Here is an 18,914-nt window from a genome sequence, read left to right as displayed (position 1 = left end):
ATCCTCAATATTTAGAATCGGGACAACTGTAACCACAAATAATTTTCCCTAGGGGTCAATAAAGTATTCTGATTCTGATTCTGAATTAAATTAATACAGAGTCATAGGCATAAATAAATATGTCATAAACCTCAAAGGTACAAAATATTATAGAGATCCATGAACACAGTGAGGTCAGAAGAAATCAATCCTGGCCTAAAGTCAGCACTGGCACTCGGATCTGTCTTGTATCATATAGTAATAGAGAAAAAAGAAGTATTTTTATGACGTTGGGTGTTTTCAGTCGTCCATGGAAGTTTCCATCAGCAAACTAGAAAAACTAGTAACTGCATGCAGCATAGTTTCAGTTTACAGCACACCTGCTCTTTATCAAGTATCAACGATAACAACACCATATTTACCTTATATAACAGAGCTGTGTAAAGACTAAGAGACATCAGTTTATTTGATTTACACTTTAATCCAGATCAGATTTATTTTATGTAAAGTAACTGCCAAATGTCTTACTTCCTGTTCTGCTCTATCAGTTCATCCGTTTCTGTGCCCCCTCAGTCATCAGCTGCAGCAGAGGAATGTTCAGTTTAACTGACACTTCCTTATGTTTGAGTGTGTTATGCAATGTTTGTGTCTGTGTTTGAACACCAGTCAAGTTGTTAAAACCTTATTCTACTCTCTTCCTTCTACTTTAAACCCATTCTTCTGTTTCATGAATAAATCGAGTCCTTTTTTCTTGTTAAAGTTGTTCAGATCTTCACACCTGAACATCTCCAACAGACTGAAAACAGGCCGACTTCACTGCGTGTCTGACATATTTTATATTTTTGTTTTTTTGGTTGTTGTTTTTTTTCTTCAAAAAAACACTTTACTGTAGCAATCTGAATTGCTGTCTGAAAGGGGAAAAAAAGGGGAAAGGGACAGTGAGAAAAGACACTAAAAATCTGCTAGTTTACTCGCTTGGAAAAAAACAAGAAAACAAGAAAAAAGAGAAGAACCCAGCAGAAAAGTTACTGAGCAGCACAAAACGCCGACAACACATACAATGTGGATGTCTAGGTTGTGGAATGAAATTGAGGCACAGGTGGCAGAGGAGGAATGCCTCCCCTGCACCTCACTGACACACCTATACCCCAAGGCCCTGCATGTGTGGGGTCAACTCCTGGAAAAGAGAGGCCCCCTGCAAAGGATGGTAACAACCTCCCCACCAGCTGAAGAAGCCCCAGTTCCATTGATGCACCACAGGCCCCCCACGCCAGGGCTGGGCCCCCATGCATGCACCCACCCATAACCCTGGCGACACACCAACCAGGACCCAAGCCCCCAAGGCCCAGCCAATGCAGTGAATAAATGTCTCACTTTCTGTTCTGCTCTGTGAGTTCATCAGTTTCTGCTGCACCTCAATCATCAGCTGTCAGTAGAGGAATGTTCAGTTTATCACGCTATGTGTGTGTTTGTGTAAGAACATTAACCAGGTTATTAAATCTTTATTCTACTCTGTTCCTTCTATTTTTAATACATTCTTCTGCGTTTCATGAGTAAATCAGAGTCCTTGATCTTCTTGTTAATGTTGTTCAGATCTTCACACCTGAACATTTCCAACAGACTGAAAACAGACTGACTTCACTGCGTGTCTGACATATTTTATGTTTACTGGAAAATTGTACTAAGGTTTGGATTAACCAGCTGCAGAGGACAGAGTAAAGACAAACTGAGCAGAGAGCTGAGAGTGCTGGCCAGCACTACTTCACACTCCTAACTACCAAAAGGTTGATTCTGTTCAGGAGAAACGTTTCGTCACTCTTCCATGTGACTTCTTCACTCTTAGCTGACTGCAGGTTTCCCCAACTGTATGAACAGTACCATTGCAAATGCCTGAAACCAGCCCACTGAATGAACAATGGGCTGTGAGGTGAGTTCCTTGATCATTAATATGCAAATTGTCATGACCGTTGATCAACAACCACTGATCAAAGCCCATTGATCAATACCATTGATCAAAGTTTGTTGCCTTTTGGGATATACTTATTATTGAGCATGGATCAAGACACTTCACTCCTAACTCATCATGAATAAAAACACACTGATTTTAAAAAGAACCAATCAGAAGAGAGGAGTCCATCAAATGCACAAAGAACCAAAGTGTCTTCAGCTGAAGCAGAAATAAAGGGTTAGGGTTTGGTGTTTGTGAAGGTTCTCAGTCATCCAGGACATCGTAGTCTAAGGAGCTTGGAAAGAAAAGCGTCTGGACTTCTTTAAGTTGCTTGAAGACGTTTCACCTCTCATCCGAGAAGCTTCTTCAGTTTCTGGAGTTCTGAAGAACAGAACAGAAGAAACTTCAGTTCTGTTCTTCAGAAACGTCTTCAAGCAACTTAAAGAAGGTTAGGGTTAGGATTAACAATTCACAAGAAATCTACTAACAACTTTCCCTCCATCTGAATACATATGTGCTCCACAGTGATGGAGGCTTGGCATGGTCTCTTTAAAGCACTGATTGGATGATTTAACACCAGAGCACAACAACCCTTCTACACTTATTTAAACATTGTTATTATGGTGACAAGCTGACATCCTTAAGTTCACCATAACTGACCAGTCAGAGGTCAGACTGCATCTCCAGCATCACCTCCACCTGTCTGAATAGCCAATTACAGACTGGAGAACAAATGATTCCCAGTGTGACTCAAAGGCTCAGTGGATCCTGACTGAAGCTTCTGAAGCCTACAAAGATGAAGGAACCAGATATACATTTTAAATATTTTATTATCTCACTTCAGAAAGCTGCACAGCATCACGCCAGTGCGCTTCTGTAATTCTGCACATGGACACCAACTTTGTGCTTTCACAGTCAGACTGACGAGTGTTTGGAGAAACGCTGAAATCCTGGAAGGATCTACAGCATCAGGCTGTCTGTGTCCAGCTTCACCGTGTTCATGTTCATGTGAGATAAACAAACACGTCAGTTTCTCTCTCACACAGCCTGACTCAAAACTGAACAATGAGGCTGCATTACACCTGCCCTGCAGCTAAAACCCTCGCATCAGTTTGAGTCCAAAAAGAAACATAGTCACATGACAGATGAGGCCAATGTGCAGAGACGAGCATCTTCCCGTCTGTGCCCGTCAGCGTGGAACTAACTTCTCCCTGTTATCAGATTAGTGAGCAGAAGCTGAAACTGCTGAGACTTGATTCCAGTCAATCAATAATCTATAATCATGTGGATTATTTGTCTTCAAACACAAGAGTGATGTAAAGTTTGGCCTAAATAAGAGCTGAACATCTGGTCCAACAGTACAGAGCAGAAACAAACTGTAAAACGGTTAAAGGAGGAAACAAAGCAAGGTTAGTTTCTTTAAACAGAGCAGATGAAGATGAAGTTCCACTCCACATCTGGACATTAAACATGGACACACAGGTGAGCTGCTTCTAGGAAGGAGCCAGGGCTCCACCTGAAGAGTGTGAGAAGGCCACACCTTCATGTTCTGATTTGAAAATATGCTGTCTAACTGCTCAGGCTGAGTCTAAGTCAAAGTAAAGTTTACATGCTGATGTGTAAAGACATGAAACCTAGTTGTAGCTGTCATTGGGAATAAACTGATCACAGCTCAGCTATGACTGTTTGCTTTATTTAGAATATGAACATTTCTAATGCAAAGCTTCAAATGTTCAAGAATCTATTTCTCTGTTTACAATCTACTAGATCCAGTCACACTTTCTACATTCACTATACATAAACACTGAGAATAGAGCTTAAAACAACCACCCAATCAATGAGCAGCATCAGCACCATTCAGGCCAAGAAGGCGGAGTGGCAGCATTTTTCCACTCCAGTTTATTAATCAACCATAGACTCAGAGAGTTTGAAACCCTGATGCTTTGCCTTTTCCACCCGGGAAAACTGAAAAAGTATAATTGTTGTTATCTTTCATACACCAGGGCCTTATTCTGAGCTTCTATCTGCTTTTTCAGGCTGTTGATCTGATTAAATTAAATTAAATTAAATTAAATTAAATTAAATTAAATCCTCAGCTCAAATAAAATAATTATTGTGAGTGATTTTAACATCCACAGTTGATAAGAAAAATGACAGCCTCAACACAGCATTGAATCTATTATTAGACTCAACTGGCTTTATTCAATATGTAATAGCCACTATCCAGTTTGTTCATGTAAATAGAGAGCCCTCTTTACACACTAAGGTTAATTATGGTGTTCCACAGTCCTAGTATCAATTCTGTATAAATTATACATGCTTCCCTTAGGCAGTATCATCAGAAGACATAGCATACATTTACACTGCTATGCAGATGACACGCAGCTCTATCTGTCCATGAAGCCAGATAACACACACCAATTAGTTAAACTGCAGGAATGTCTTAAAGTCATAAAGACCTGGATGGCCGCTAACTTTCTGCTTCTTTATTCAGATAAAACTGAGATTATTGTATTCTGAAAATCTTAGAAATATGGTATCTAACCAGATTCTTACTCTGGATGGCATTACCTTGGCCTCCAGTAACACTGTGAGGAACCTTGGAGTCATTTTTGACCAGGACATGTCCTTCAATGCACATATTAAACAAATATGTAAGACTGCTTTCTTCCATTTGCGCAACATCTCTAAAGTTAGAAATATCCTGTCTCAGAGTGACGCTGAAAAACTAGTTCATGCATTTATTACTTCCAGGCTGGACGACTGTAATTCATTATTATCAGGATGTCCTAAAAACTCGCTGAAAAGTCTTCAGTTAATCCAAAATGCTGCAGCAAGAGTACTGACTCTTGGCTCCCTGTTAAATCCAGAGCTGAATTTAAAATCCCGATTTTGCTGGAGGTTTTTTTTACTGTTGTGGGAGTGTTTTCTTCCTACTTACATGCTTGCTCATAGGGAGTAATATGATTGTTGTTGGGTCATTGCCTTTAATTTAATTTTATATAATGAAATATAAGCGCACATCTCACACTGACAGCATGTATTTTAAAATGGCCACAAGTAAAAGGTTTTGTGCCCGGAGTACAAATAGCGTAGCTTTCTGATTATAACCTAGCAAATAAAATAAATAAATGTATGTTTATGATGTAAAAAATGATCTGAAACATGTAGGTGTGACAAATATGAAATTAAAATAAGAAACCAGGAAGGAGGAAATACTTTTTCACAGCAGTGCATGATGAAATATCTGCAAATTTAAACCAGAAATTCAAGTCCAGTGCTTCTAGTGCTAGGATTTATAGTCCACAGTTCTTCAGGAGATGAAGCAACTGCAAAGTTTAAAAATATTTCCATTTCATAATAATTCTCTTATACAAAATAATTCTTTCCAACTGTATCTGCTTCTAAAATACAAACACACACATTGTACAGTCTACTCTGTACACAGACTATATACCAAACAACCCTTACAGTTCATATAGCTAATCTTATAACACATTATTATTCAGTTACAGTTACAATACAGAATCACTGCTTTATGATTATAAACATTTGGATCATCATGTGCATATATATATATTATAAGACACAACACCATAACCAAAGATTGGAGCTGATGTCAGAGGGTTACATAAAAAGGATAAAAGAGGAGAAAATGTTTGCTGCCTGTTGAACAGAAACACTTTTCAAGACATGTGAAAGCTTAATGGTCAGAGAGACTTACAGCAGTGACACTGAGTCCTGGTTCTCCTCACAGATCCAAGAGTCCACAGATCAGAGCTGAAAAGTTCACCTGAGCTGGATCACCTCACCTGCAAGCACTGACACACTGAGTGTCAGGATGTCCTGTCAAGCACAGCAGGCTCCACCTCATCTTCTAAAACCTGAATGTTGACTTCTTGGAACAAACTGGTTTGATCTCCTTGATCTGTTTTCCTGAAGTGGGAAACTCACACAGCTAACTGGTTTAAAACACTGACAGACAGAGGGACAAAAGCCTGGAGGGTCACAGAGGTCATGGAGAAGTCCATCAGTACTGCAGAAAATCTGAACATTTTCCATCGTGCAGCTGGATCCCTGTGCTCTCAGAACTGTTTGAAAACACATGTAAACACATGCACACCTGTTCTTAAACTGAACGTGGCTGGATGACACCTGTCCTGCTCTTCAAAAAAGCTTTTTTCAATTATGAAAGAATTGCAAAAGACTTCATTAAACAGCATTTATTTTAAACAATTGTCACAGACCTCATATTCTTTTTAGTATAATAAAATGTTACGACTACTGTCGTAGGATTGTTTAATATTCAAATCTCAGTCTGCAGGTGCCTCTCCGTAATTGGTGGATCCAGAGGATGGACCACACAGATTGGCTAGCTGGCTGGAGATGACTTATATGATGGGCTGCCATTCATTCATCCTCGGCTTATCACAACCAGCAGACCTTTGCAAACCTGCCCACTGCTGTTAGTTATATACAGGAGTTTGTAGGGGTAGACTGGCTTTTTGTTTGATTATAGTTTTCACCTGTTTTTCTTCATCAAGGAGATAAGTTGCTGTCATTTGGTTTGATTCTTTTGATCAGGTAGGTTTGGTCAATCCTCGAGATAGGCTCCTTTTGTCTGTTGTTTTGGCACTAAGTCCACCCCGAAGTTGTAACCAGATCCTTTTTAGTTTAAAAAAACTTAATGATTTAGCATAGTGTAAACAAACCATTGTCAAACTGTAACTATTGTGTGATGTGGCTGCTTGAGGTCTGGTGAGGATGAATCACCCTTATGTTGTGGCCTGGCCATCCCTAGACGGGCCATAACACAATTGGGGTCTCACCAAGGATTTGGACCTTGGGTTTCTCACAACCAAAGCAAGAACCATACCCCTGACCAACATAATTGGAGTCTTGTTCAATGTCTTCCTTCTTTTGTTTGGTAAGTTAGGGTTGGGGGGCTTAGGGAGTAAGAAGGTGTTCCGGTCCCTGAAGGAACGCCCGCTACTCCATTGCCTGTTACCGCCACCAGGAACTAGGCACCCTCCCCGGTACCGTATAGTAGTCCAGCCCTGTCTTTTGTCTGATGAGGCCTTAGTTATTTATTAATAAAACTAATGTGTGAATGATGCGGCCTTTGTTATTTATTGATAATGTGTTTGTGTACTATTTATTCATTTTGGTATGAATGAAAATGTATGTAATTGATGTGCAAAACAAAAGGGAGGAAAATTGGAAAATGAAGAATACTTGTTTTTAATTTAAAAAAAAAAATTGATTCATTTTTAATTAATTCGAAAAGGCCAATTAGTAGTGTGCCCAGGACAGCGTTTCAACCATTAGGGTCTTCTTCAGGCCACGTGGCTCGAAAGAAAAAGAAAAAAGAGGCTGCTGTGGACAATGCAGAGATGCTGCTCATTCGGCTGTCAGGGCAAGAATGAGGTTGCTAAGGACTCCTCCCCTTATATAGTCTCTGTTAAATGAACTGAAAAATGCAGCTTGCATTGTACTTATTTTTTTAGGTTTTAAATACAGCAAAGCCTATCACAATAAAAAAAAAATGCAAACCCATGAAATGTGAATACTATTAAGTCTAAATAAATTGTTTCTTGGGTTTTTAACAGTTTTTAACCATAATAAAACTTATTTTTAAATAGCTTTTTGTGTTTTATGAAATGTTTAAAGAAAATGGTGTTTTTATTGATGTTTTTAAATGTTTCGGTTGTTTTTAATCATGTTTTTAAGTATGAACCTTACATGTTTTAAACATAAACAATGTTTTAAACAACAAGAAGCATAAACAGTGTTTGTAACTACTTCTCTTTTTAAAAATTTGGAACTACTTTTAACTAATTTTAACAAGCATAAACTGGAATTTTTAAGTGATTTAAAATATTTTTGTTGTTTTTAAAAATGTTATACTTTTTTTCTTGGGTTTTTTAAGGTGTTTTAGTAATTGTTGCAACTTATCAAACATAAGGGTTCCCCATCTGGGTGGGGGTTTAGGGGATGAAAAGTAGACATCACTATGGTTAGAGGGAGACAAAGTTGGGAGCCTGGCCGCCGAAGGGGGTCAGGCTTTAATGCACAGTCCTGTTCCCAATCTCGGGCACCCACATTGCCCCCACGGTGCCTTAAAGAAGGGAGGTGTCCTGTCTGGTCCTATACTTAGGGCTTCATTTAACAATTGTGTTCAAAGGAACCAAACCTTAGGTTTAGGGCTGGAATCAGTCTCTGTATGGGGTCAAACAAATGTTAGAGTTAGAACAGGCTTCAGAGCCAGGGTTTTTAAAATAAAACGTTTTGGTCTTAAATTAAAATAAAATAAAATAAAATAAAGGCCAAATTAATTATTTATCGAAAAATATGTGTGCCTGTGTGGCGACGTTTCGACCTGTGAAGGTCTTCTTCAGGCCTAGGCACACAACAAAGAAAAAAGTGGCTTACTGTTAGCACTGATCTGCTCTGAAATGGAATGAGGTAGTGATGGGTCGGTTGCGAACGAAATGGCTCTTAGAGCCGGCTCTTTGAAGTGAACGATGCGAGCCGGCTCCTTATTGGGAGCTGTGGGTTGTTTTTTTTCTTTGTCTTGCCCTCTCTCTGTCACTTTTTTCTGCTTTACGCTGCACGTCAGCCTTGTGTGTGTGCTGAGCAGAGAAGGTAGTTACACTCGCAACAGCAGTAGCACACAAAAAGAGCATGAGGGAGAGAGAGAGAGAGAAAGAGAGCTGGGAGCAACAACAAGAGACAACATCGTCACAATAGTAAGGTATGGTAAAGAAAAATGAGTGACACCAAGAAAAGAAGCAAAATCTGGAACCATTTCAATTTTATTGACAATGCAAAGGCAGAGTGTAGAGTCTGCAAGAAAAGGATATCATAAAGAGCCAGTTCCACAAACAACCTGCACAGTCACCTGAGAATTGGCCACTTATCAGTGCAATGGGAAGATAAAACACAGTCAGTTGAGTGTGATATTAATATTTCTAAATGCCAACCTTTCCCTTAATTAAAGATCTGGGCATTCATTTTTTTTCTTTTTGAGACATTCTCTAAAAAAGGTCTTGAGTGCCCTCGGCTCCTTAGAGCCCCTAAAAGGATTGTTACAGCTTCTCAAAAGTCACTCTCCTTTGTACAAATATTTAAATCTCACCAATTGTGATTTCACCAAGCCTCTATAGATGTGTTTAGGATGGAAACTGGTTTTAAAGAACAATGCATAGAATAGAATAGAATAGAATAGAATAGAATAGAATAGAATTCAACTTTATTGTCATTGCACATGCACAGGTACAGGGCAACGAAATGCAGTTTGCATCCATCCAGAAGTGCTTTAGCCGTGATATAGATATATTACAATATATATTAGCAATAATATAGATATGTAAGTATATTACAGAAATGGGTCTATTATGGTATGTTATAATGTACACGGTATGTTATGAATATTCTATAACTATAAGTATGTACAGGCTGTAGTGAGTACAAGCTACGTACAGGCTATGAACAGGATATAAATATGAAAAACTATACAGAAATCTGAGATATACAGTTATACAGAAATGGGAACTATGCAAGTTATAAACAGTTGTAGAATTAAAAATTATCGTATGTACAGAATGATTATTTACACAGAATTATACAGTAGTGCAGTTAAGATAAATGAGATATGTGGATAATTTCTACAGAGGCTATATAAAGTGCTAGTGGTTGTGAGTGGTGGTTCAGTCCATGTTATTATTGTGTGTTTGAGGGTACGGTTGTCCATTGTGTGTGTGTGTAGGTGGTTGTGGGTGTGTGTATGTTCAGTCCATGAGTTTAATGTGGGTCAGATGTCAGGAGGCAGAGTTCAGGAGTCTGACAGCTGTAGGGAAGAAGCTGTTCCGGTACCTGGTGGTCCGGAGGCTCCTGTAGCGCCTCCCAGAGGGCAGGAGGGTGAAGAGTCCCTGTGATGGGTGACTGGGGTCTTTGATGATTTTCCCAGCCCTTTTCAGACACCGCTTCCTGTAGATGTCCTTTATGGCAGGAAGTGGTGCTCCGGCGATGCGCTGGGCAGTTTTCACGACCCTCTGCAACGCCTTCCGGTCCGAGGCAGAGCAGTTCCCGTGCCAGACTGTTATACAGTTGGTCAGGATGCTCTCGATGGTGCAGCGATAGAAGTTCACCAGGATGTGGGCTTCATAGATAATTGGCAAACCTTCTGGAGGAAACCTGGTCTTGTTAGGAGAGACGGCATCCATCCCACTTTGGATGGAGCAGCTCTCATTTCTAGAAATATGGACAAATTTATTAAACCCCCCAAAATATGACTATCCAGAGTTGGGACCAGGAAGCAGAGTTGCAGTCTTACACGCCTCTCTGCAGCTTCTCTCCTCCTGCTACCCCCCCAAAAACCCATCTCCATAGAGACTGTGTCAGCTTCCAAAAAGACAAAAAACAAACTAAAAACCAGCAACAAACAACTTAAACATAAACAATCAAAAAGAAAGAACAATACAGTATCCACATCTGAACCAAAGAGTAAAACAGTGAAATGTGGATTATTAAATATTAGGTCTCTCTCCTCCAAGTCTCTGTTAGTACATGACTTAATAATTGATCAACAAATTGATTTACTCTGCCTTACAGAAACCTGGTTGCAGCAGGATGATTATGTTAGTTTAAATGAATCAACACCCCCGAGTCATTCTAACTACCAGAAACCTCGAAGCACAGGCCGAGGGGGCGGTGTGGCAGCAATTTTTCACACCAGCCTATTAATTAATGAAAGACCAAGACAGACTTTTAATTCATTTGAAAGCCTGATGCTTAACATTGTCCACCCCAGCTGTGAAACTCAGAAACCAGTCTTACTTGTTATCATCTATCGTCCACCTGGGCCTTACACAGAGTTTCTGTCTGATTTCTCAGACTTTATATCTAATTTAGTTCTGAGCTCAAATAAAATAATTATTGTGGGTGATTTTAACATCCATGTAGATGCTAAAAATGACAGCCTCAACATGGCATTTAGTCTGTTATTAGACTCAATTGGCTTCTCTCAAAATGTAAAAGAACCCACCCACCACTTTAATCACACTCTAGATCTTGTTTTAACATATGGCATAGAAACTGAACATTTAACAGTGTTTCCTGAAAACCCTCTCCTGTCTGATCATTTCCTGATAACATTTACATTTACAATAATTGATTACACAGCAGTGGAGAGTAGATTTTATCAAAGTAGATGTCTTTCTGAAAGCGCTGTAACTAAGTTTAAGAATATAATCCACCCACTGTTATCATCTTCAATGCCCTGTACCAACACAGAGCAGAGCGGCTATCTGAACGCTACCCCAACAGAGGTCGATTATCTTGTTAATAATTTCACCTCCTCACTACGTACGACTCTGGATACTGTAGCTCCAGTGAAAACTAAGGTCTCTAATCAGAAGTACCTGACTCCGTGGTATAATTCTCAAACACGTACCCTAAAGCAGATGACTCGTAATCTGGAGAGGAAATGGCGTGTCACAAATTTAGAGGATCATCATTTAGCCTGGAGAAATAGTTTGCTGCTTTATAAGAAAGCCCTCCGCAAAGCCAGAACATCTTACTATTCATCACTGATTGAAGAAAATAAGAACAACCCCAGGTTTCTCTTCAGCACTGTAGCCAGGCTGACAAAGAGTCAGAGCTCTGTTGAGCCAACCATCCCTTTAACGTTAACTAGTAATGACTTCATGAACTTCTTCACAAATAAAATTTTTATCATTAGAGAAAAAATTACCAGTAATCATCCCACAGATGTAATATTATCTACAGCTACTCTTAGTACCATTGATGTTAAGTTAGACTCTTTTTCTCCAATTGATCTTTCTGAGTTAACTTCAATAATTACTTCCTCCAAACCATCAACGTGTCTTTTAGACCCCATTCCTACAAAACTGCTCAAAGAAGTCCTGCCATTGATTAATTCTTCGATCTTAAATATGATCAACCTATCTCTAATAATCGGCTATGTACCACAGGCCTTCAAGCTGGCTGTGGTTAAACCTTTACTCAAAAAGCCATCTCTAGACCCAGCAGTCTTAGCTAATTATAGGCCAATCTCCAACCTTCCTTTCATATCAAAAATCCTTGAAAGAGTAGTTGTCAAACAGCTAACAGATCATCTGCAGAGGAATGGTTTATTTGAAGAGTTTCAGTCAGGTTTCAGAGCTCATCACAGCACAGAAACAGCTTTAGTGAAGGTTACAAATGATCTTCTTATGGCCTCTGACAGTGGACTCATCTCTGTGCTTGTCCTGCTAGACCTCAGTGCAGCGTTCGATACTGTCAACCATAATATCCTATTAGAGCGATTAGAACATGCTGTAGGTATTACAGGTACTGCACTGCAGTGGTTTGTATCATATCTATCTAATAGACTCCAATTTGTGCATGTAAATGGAGAGTCCTCTTCACACACTGAGGTCAATTATGGAGTTCCACAGGGTTCAGTGCTAGGACCAATTCTGTTTACATTATACATGCTTCCCTTAGGCAGCATCATTAGAAGACATAGCATACATTTTCACTGCTATGCAGATGACACCCAGCTCTATCTGTCCATGAAGCCAGATAACACACACCAATTAGTTAAACTGCAGGAATGTCTTAAAGACATAAAGACCTGGATGGCCGCTAACTTTCTGCTTCTTAATTCAGATAAAACTGAGGTTATTGTACTCGGCCCTGAAAATCTTAGAAATATGGTATCTAACCAGATTCATACTCTGGATGGCATTACCTTGGCCTCCAGTAATGCTGTGAGGAACCTTGGAGTCATTTTTGACCAGGACATGTCCTTCAACGCACATATTAAACAAATATGTAAGACTGCTTTCTTCCATTTGCGCAACATCTCTAAAATTAGAAATATCCTGTCTCAGAGTGACGCTGAAAAACTAGTTCATGCATTTATTACTTCCAGGCTGGACTACTGTAATTCATTATTATCAGGATGTCCAAAAAACTCACTGAAAAGCCTTCAGCTAATCCAAAATGCTGCAGCAAGAGTCCTGACAGGGACTAGAAGGACAGAGCATATTTCTCCTGTTTTGGCTTCCCTTCATTGGCTTCCTGTTAAGTCCAGAATTGAATTCAAAATCCTGCTCCTCACATACAACGTCTTAAATAATCAGGCCCCATCTTATCTAAATGACCTTGTAGTACCATATCACCCTATTAGAGCACTTCGCTCTCGCTCTGCAGGCCTACTTGTTGTTCCTAGAGTATTTAAAAGTAGAATGGGAGGCAGAGCCTTCAGTTTTCAGGCCCCTCTTCTGTGGAACCAGCTTCCAGTTTGGATTCGGGAGACAGAAACTATCTCTACTTTTAAGATTAGGCTTAAAACTTTCCTTTTTGCTAAAGCATATAGTTAGGGCTGGACCAGGTGACCCTGAATCCTCCCTTAGTTATGCTGCAATAGACGTAGGCTGCCGGGGGATTCCCATGATGCATTGAGTTTTTCCTTTCCAGTCACCTTTCTCACTCACTATGTATTAATAGACCTCTCTGCATTGAATCATATCTGTTATTAACCTCTGTCTCTCTTCCACAGCATGTCTTTTATCCTGTCTTCCTTCTCTCACCCCAACCGGTCGCAGCAGATGGCCGCCCCTCCCTGAGCCTGGTTCTGCCGGAGGTTTCTTCCTGTTAAAAGGGAGTTTTTCCTTCCCACTGTCGCCAAAGTGCTTGCTCATAGGGGGTCATATGATTGTTGGGTTTTTCTCTGTATCTATGAAGCGCCTTGAGGCGACTTTTGTTGTGATTTGGCGCTATATAAATAAAATTGAATTGAATTGAATTGAATTGATGTCTGAGGACAGGTGGTTCTTCCTCAGAGTCCTCAAGAAGAAGAGGCGCTGGTGACCCTTCTTGACCAGCTTGGAGCAGTTGGTCGTCCAGATGAGATCCTCGGAGATGTGGACTCCCAGGAACTTGAAGCTGCTCACACGCTCCACAGCCGTCCCCTTAATGTGGATGGGTGGATGTGTGTCAGCAGTCCTCCTGTAGTCCACGATGAGCTCCTTGGTCTTCTCAGTGTTAAGCAGCAGGTTGTTTGTGTCGCACCACTCAGCCAGACGATCCACCTCCTCCCTGTAGGCGGCCTCATCGTTGTCACTGATGAGGCCAATCACCGTGGTGTCATCTTAATGATTTAACTTAATGATGGTGTTGGAACCATCGGCAGGTCTGCAGTCGTGGGTGAAGAGGGAGTAGAGGAAAGGGCTCATCACACAGCCTTGTGGTACACCGGTGTTCATTGTGATTGTTGATGAGCAGCGGTTATCCAGCCGGACATGTTGGGGCCGGTTGGTCAGGAAGTCCAGTAACCATTTGCAGATGAGGGAACTGATGCCCAGGTCTGTCAGTTTCCTGATGAGTTGTGAGGGGTGGATTGTATTGAATGCTGAACTGAAGTCTATAAACAGCATTCTGGCGTATGTGTTGTTGTTGTCCAGGTGTGAGAGGACAGAGTGCAGTGCGATGGAGACTGCATCCTCTGTGCTCCTGTTCTGGCGGTATGCGAATTGGTGGGGGTCCAGGGTGGGGGGGAGACAGGATTTGAAGTGTGCTAGGACCAGCTGCTCTAAGCACTTAGTGATGATGGGGGTGAGTGCTACTGGGCGGTAGTCATTGAGGCTAGATGTGTATCTGTATCTTTAAAATACACTTTGATCTCTAAATTTTGGACCGAATTAAAGGAATCTCCTTTATTGTCCTAGAAAATTTACTGATTTTTTGCCGACTTCATACTTTACCCAAATCGATGGATTATTTCAGATACTCATGGATTATGAGTATCTGAAATTTGGATGAATTCTGCAAAATCTTCTTTTGAATAAGTCCAGATTCCAAAAATATCATCAAGATATCTGAGATAATGGAGAGGATTCTTGTGGCACTTTTTTAGGGCTTTCTCCTCCCAGTACCCCATAAAGATGTTAGCGTAGGCTGGGGCAAACGTTTTGCCCATGGCCGTGCCCTTGATTTGTAGGAAATACGCTCAATTAAACTCAAAATTGTTTTTGGTCACGTTAATTTCCAGAAGCTGTAACAATTCTGTATCCAGTCTGTTTGAATCTGGATACTAGAAAAATGTTTTCGACAGTAGACAATCCTGCCCTTATGTCCATATTCGTATATAGACTGTCTATGTCTATAGTAAAGAAAAAGGACTCCACTGGAGATTTTAACCCATTAATTATGCTAATAAAATAATATGTATCCTTAACATTATTTCTTTTAATCAAGTCTTATCTGATCATTTGAGGAAGAAAGAAAACACAAGCGTCCCCAGTCTGTTTATAGTAAAACCAGAAACAATAAATTAACTATTCATTTGAATCATGCATTAACAATTCGTTGGCTGCTTAGAACAACATTTAAAAAACAAAAAAACCCATAGCTCAGAGTATAAATCCCTTTGAGGCAATAATAATTTTAGGTAACTTTACAAAAGTAAAAAGAAAAAAAAAGAAATGGTAGATTTTAAAATCCTTTGTTTATGGACAGAATTCTTCCTGTTGGACACAAGAAGCATACTCCAAAAAAACTTTGAGACTCTGCAGAAGTCTGATTAGGCTGCTGTTCATGCAACTGGCTCACCCAGCCCTGACAGCAAGGAGCAGCAACAGTAGGTATCCTTAACGCATGCCGAATGCTTCATTGATAATGGATACAGGAAGTATTCAATATATTTAGCTGTGTGATACGTCTTGCTTCCACAATCTGAGACGACGGGTCTACCCGGAGGAATTCCAAAATGCATTGTCCATTTTTGTGGATCCTGAATTTTTGGCAGGATGTAGAATCTACGTGCCCGGGGTTCACATTATCGAACATAAACCGGTCCGAGAAAATATTATCGAACATAAACCGGTCAGTGGGGCAAAAAAGGTTGGGGACCGCTGCTTTAAATCACCTCCACGCCTCTTTATGAGCTTCATTTATATAAAGAAGAGTGTCCTACATCTATCAGTGAAAAAGCTGTGATAGGTGGGAGAAGAAAACAGCTAAAAAAATGCTTCACTGTCTAAAAATATATGAACTGAACTGAATTTGATTCTTTTAAAATCCTCTAAATGTTTCTTTCAGCTGTAAAAACTTTATTTCTACCCCATCACAGTCCTGTACAAATGATAAACACCTTAATAATTTTGTTGATAATTATCGCTGATAAAAAAAATCACTTTATTATTTTAATGATACCTGAATCTGCTCAGAAAGAGAAATGGTGAAATGATAAGTTTCTGATGGTTTCTGACAAAATTACACAGAAAAGACAGAGTGAAATCACATTCATTCAAAAACAAAGTGCTCTTAATGTGAAAATCTGCTTCCTCCCCCCTCCCACCTGTGCTGAGGCTGTATCCCAATTCTGTGGCTGTGTCCCAATTCAGGGTCTGCACGCTTGAAGTACGCATTTTAAGTGCGGTTACGTCACCGCCACGCGACGACGGCTGTCCCCATTCGAAGTGTACTTCAAATGCATACTCCAAATGCGCTGTCGATTTCCCCAAATATCAAGCGTGGTCCGGTGCATGCTTCGTGGTCCCATATATCCCACAATTCATAGCACGGTGGTGGGTGTGGATAATTTTGCCGCAAAATACGGCAGAAGGGAGCGGCCGAAGAGGTTTTCTTTTTTTTCTCCAAACTTTATTGAAATCATAAAGCGAACAGTCAGTCATTCCAGTTCAGTTTGTACAGTAGACATACAAGGCAAATAAGAGTAACAATATACAGTACAATGAAATAAGAAGGATGAATAAATAAAGGATAAAAAAAGAAAAAGAAGGGGGGAATGTGACAGACTTCATAACAACTTTGTACTTGAAAGTTGTGACAGCTCATTCGTTAAACATTTCTGAATGAATTTCAATCGATGATAAACCTTTTTTATTGGAAGTTAATTTAAGAGAGTTTAAGTAATATTCAATTTCAATCAAAAACAAATTAAATGATGGGGTTGAGTTTTGAAATTTACATTTATGTATATGGAATTTCCCTAATAAGATGGAGCGGCCGAAGAGTGAACTGTCAAAAGTACTGAATATGACGTCACTTATTTATGTGCGAATGTTTAATAATTAAAGTCAGTCATATATCCACAAACACAACAAGCTGAAAGTCAGTGATATACATATACATATATATATATATATATATATATATATATATATATATATATATATATACACATACACACACACGTATATATATATATCATAATAATCTGACAATACTATAATATTGGCCATATTGTATTTACATTACCACAGTGAGATGACTTTAGTCTCATGAACAACATTAACTAATTGTTATTTACTAACTAATCTTAAATGACTGTTCAGCACAGAAATGAAGCCCAGCAATCATGTTTTACAGTCCTGTGGTCTCAGCCTCAGATACTCAACTAATCAAAGTGATGTCATGACAAAAATGAATGACCAACAAAACATTTTTCTCCTTCATTTCTGTCAAACAATGCTGTATGTAAGGTGTCTCGCGGTTAGTATCATGGTTGCTAGGCAACCTGAACAGCGCGACGAAGCGTATACCGTCCCATTTCACAAGCCTCTCACTTCCGCACTTCTCGTACTTATAGTACACACCGTACGTAGTACGCGTAGTGCGCGTACTTCAAGCGTGCAGACCCTGAATTGAGACACAGCCAGGGTCTGCAGCCTTAAAGTACGCATTTCAAGGCCGATTACGTCACAGCGGCGCGCCGAAGCCTGTCCCAATTCAAAGGCTGCTCGAAATGCGGCCCTGAAATGCGTCCTTCATTTCCCTGAATTTTAAGGCTGTGGCAGTGTAGACTTCGTGGCCCAACATATCCCAGAATGCATAGCGCGGCGGTGGGTGTGGATAATTTTGCCGAAAAAAAACGGCGAATGAGGGGCGGCCGAAGAGTAAACTTTAAGTAAGTACTGAATATTATGTCACTTATTTATGTGGAAATGTTTAATAACGAAGAACATTAAAACATTACTGTTGGCCACATGTTGGCAAAGTTATGTGACATTAGTGACGTTTGTACTAACTTGGTTTTAAAGCCTTTACTTTACAATATACGCCGTTCAATAGCTGAGCTTAATCTTACAGAGAATGATCAAAGCTCATGTAGAAACAAACAAACAAATGAACAGAAGATTTTCTCCTTCATTTCTGTCAAACAAAGCTGTATGACACGTTTCCAGCTGTTAGTATCATGGTTGCTAGGCAACCTGGGCAGCGCAACGGAGGCTAGACCGTCCCATTTCACAAGCCTCGCACTTCCGGCCTTAGCGGTCTTTGAGTACGCGGCCCTTGAGGATTGTTGAGGCTGCGTACTTTAAGGCTGCAGACCCTGAATTGGGATACAGCCTGAGTTTCAGGTGGAGTCCCGCCTCCTTCCAGGAAGCAGCTCACCTGTGTGTCCGTGTTTAGTGTCCAGGTGTGGAGTGGAGCTTGTTGTTGGTGTTGTAACAGTCACTATGGTGTGGTGTCCCTTTAAGACACCCAAGTCGAGGGTTGATGGTGTCATCAGTTTGTGCCACTGCTCTCTCTTTCTCTCTGGGATTATGAGGACAGTGCCTGCACGCTTGTGCTTAACGAGGGACGGATTTATGTTTTCTTCTCCAGACCTTTGTTTTGTTTTGTTTGCAACGCTTGGGTTGTATGAACGCTGGGCGTTATGTTGTTGAGCCGCAGCCGTTCAGCCGGGCTTTTATATGGTTGTTGAAGAAGGCGTATTAAAGAACCACCGTGGATTACCAGTGTTGGGTAAGTTACTTTAAATTAGTAACTTAGTTACATTACTAGATACTTCTATCAAAAGTAACTCGGTTACTTCAAGTTACTCGTTACTTTCAGAGTAACTAGTTACTAGGGAAAGTAACTTTGGTTTTACTCAGAATTCTCTTGTTAATGTGTTGCTTCCGTAACTGGATACCCAGCCAGACTGCCAGTCTTCTAGCTTGCTTACTTG

The 18,914-nt window shown here is 40.1% G+C and overlaps 1 protein-coding gene across 2 annotated transcripts in view; it reads right to left on the bottom strand.

The window, feature by feature from the left end:
* The window catches only part of LOC146363650 (uncharacterized), a 69,224-nt gene extending 63,485 nt beyond the window's left edge, over positions 1-5,739 (bottom strand). For both annotated transcript variants that reach the window (XR_014799176.1, XM_084918742.1), the window contains exon 1: positions 5,652-5,739. The gene's annotated coding sequence lies outside the window, so the exon portion shown is untranslated. The remainder of the gene's footprint in view (positions 1-5,651) is intronic.
* Between the last annotated feature and the right edge of the window lie 13,175 nt (positions 5,740-18,914).

This window comes from Perissodus microlepis, chromosome 22 (assembly GCF_051167445.1).
Source record: "Perissodus microlepis isolate ML-2025 ecotype Zambia chromosome 22, ASM5116744v1, whole genome shotgun sequence".
In the NCBI taxonomy this organism is placed as follows: Eukaryota; Metazoa; Chordata; class Actinopteri; order Cichliformes; family Cichlidae; genus Perissodus; species Perissodus microlepis.
Note: the sequence above shows the minus strand (reverse complement) of the source record. Positions and strands in the feature narration are given on the sequence as shown.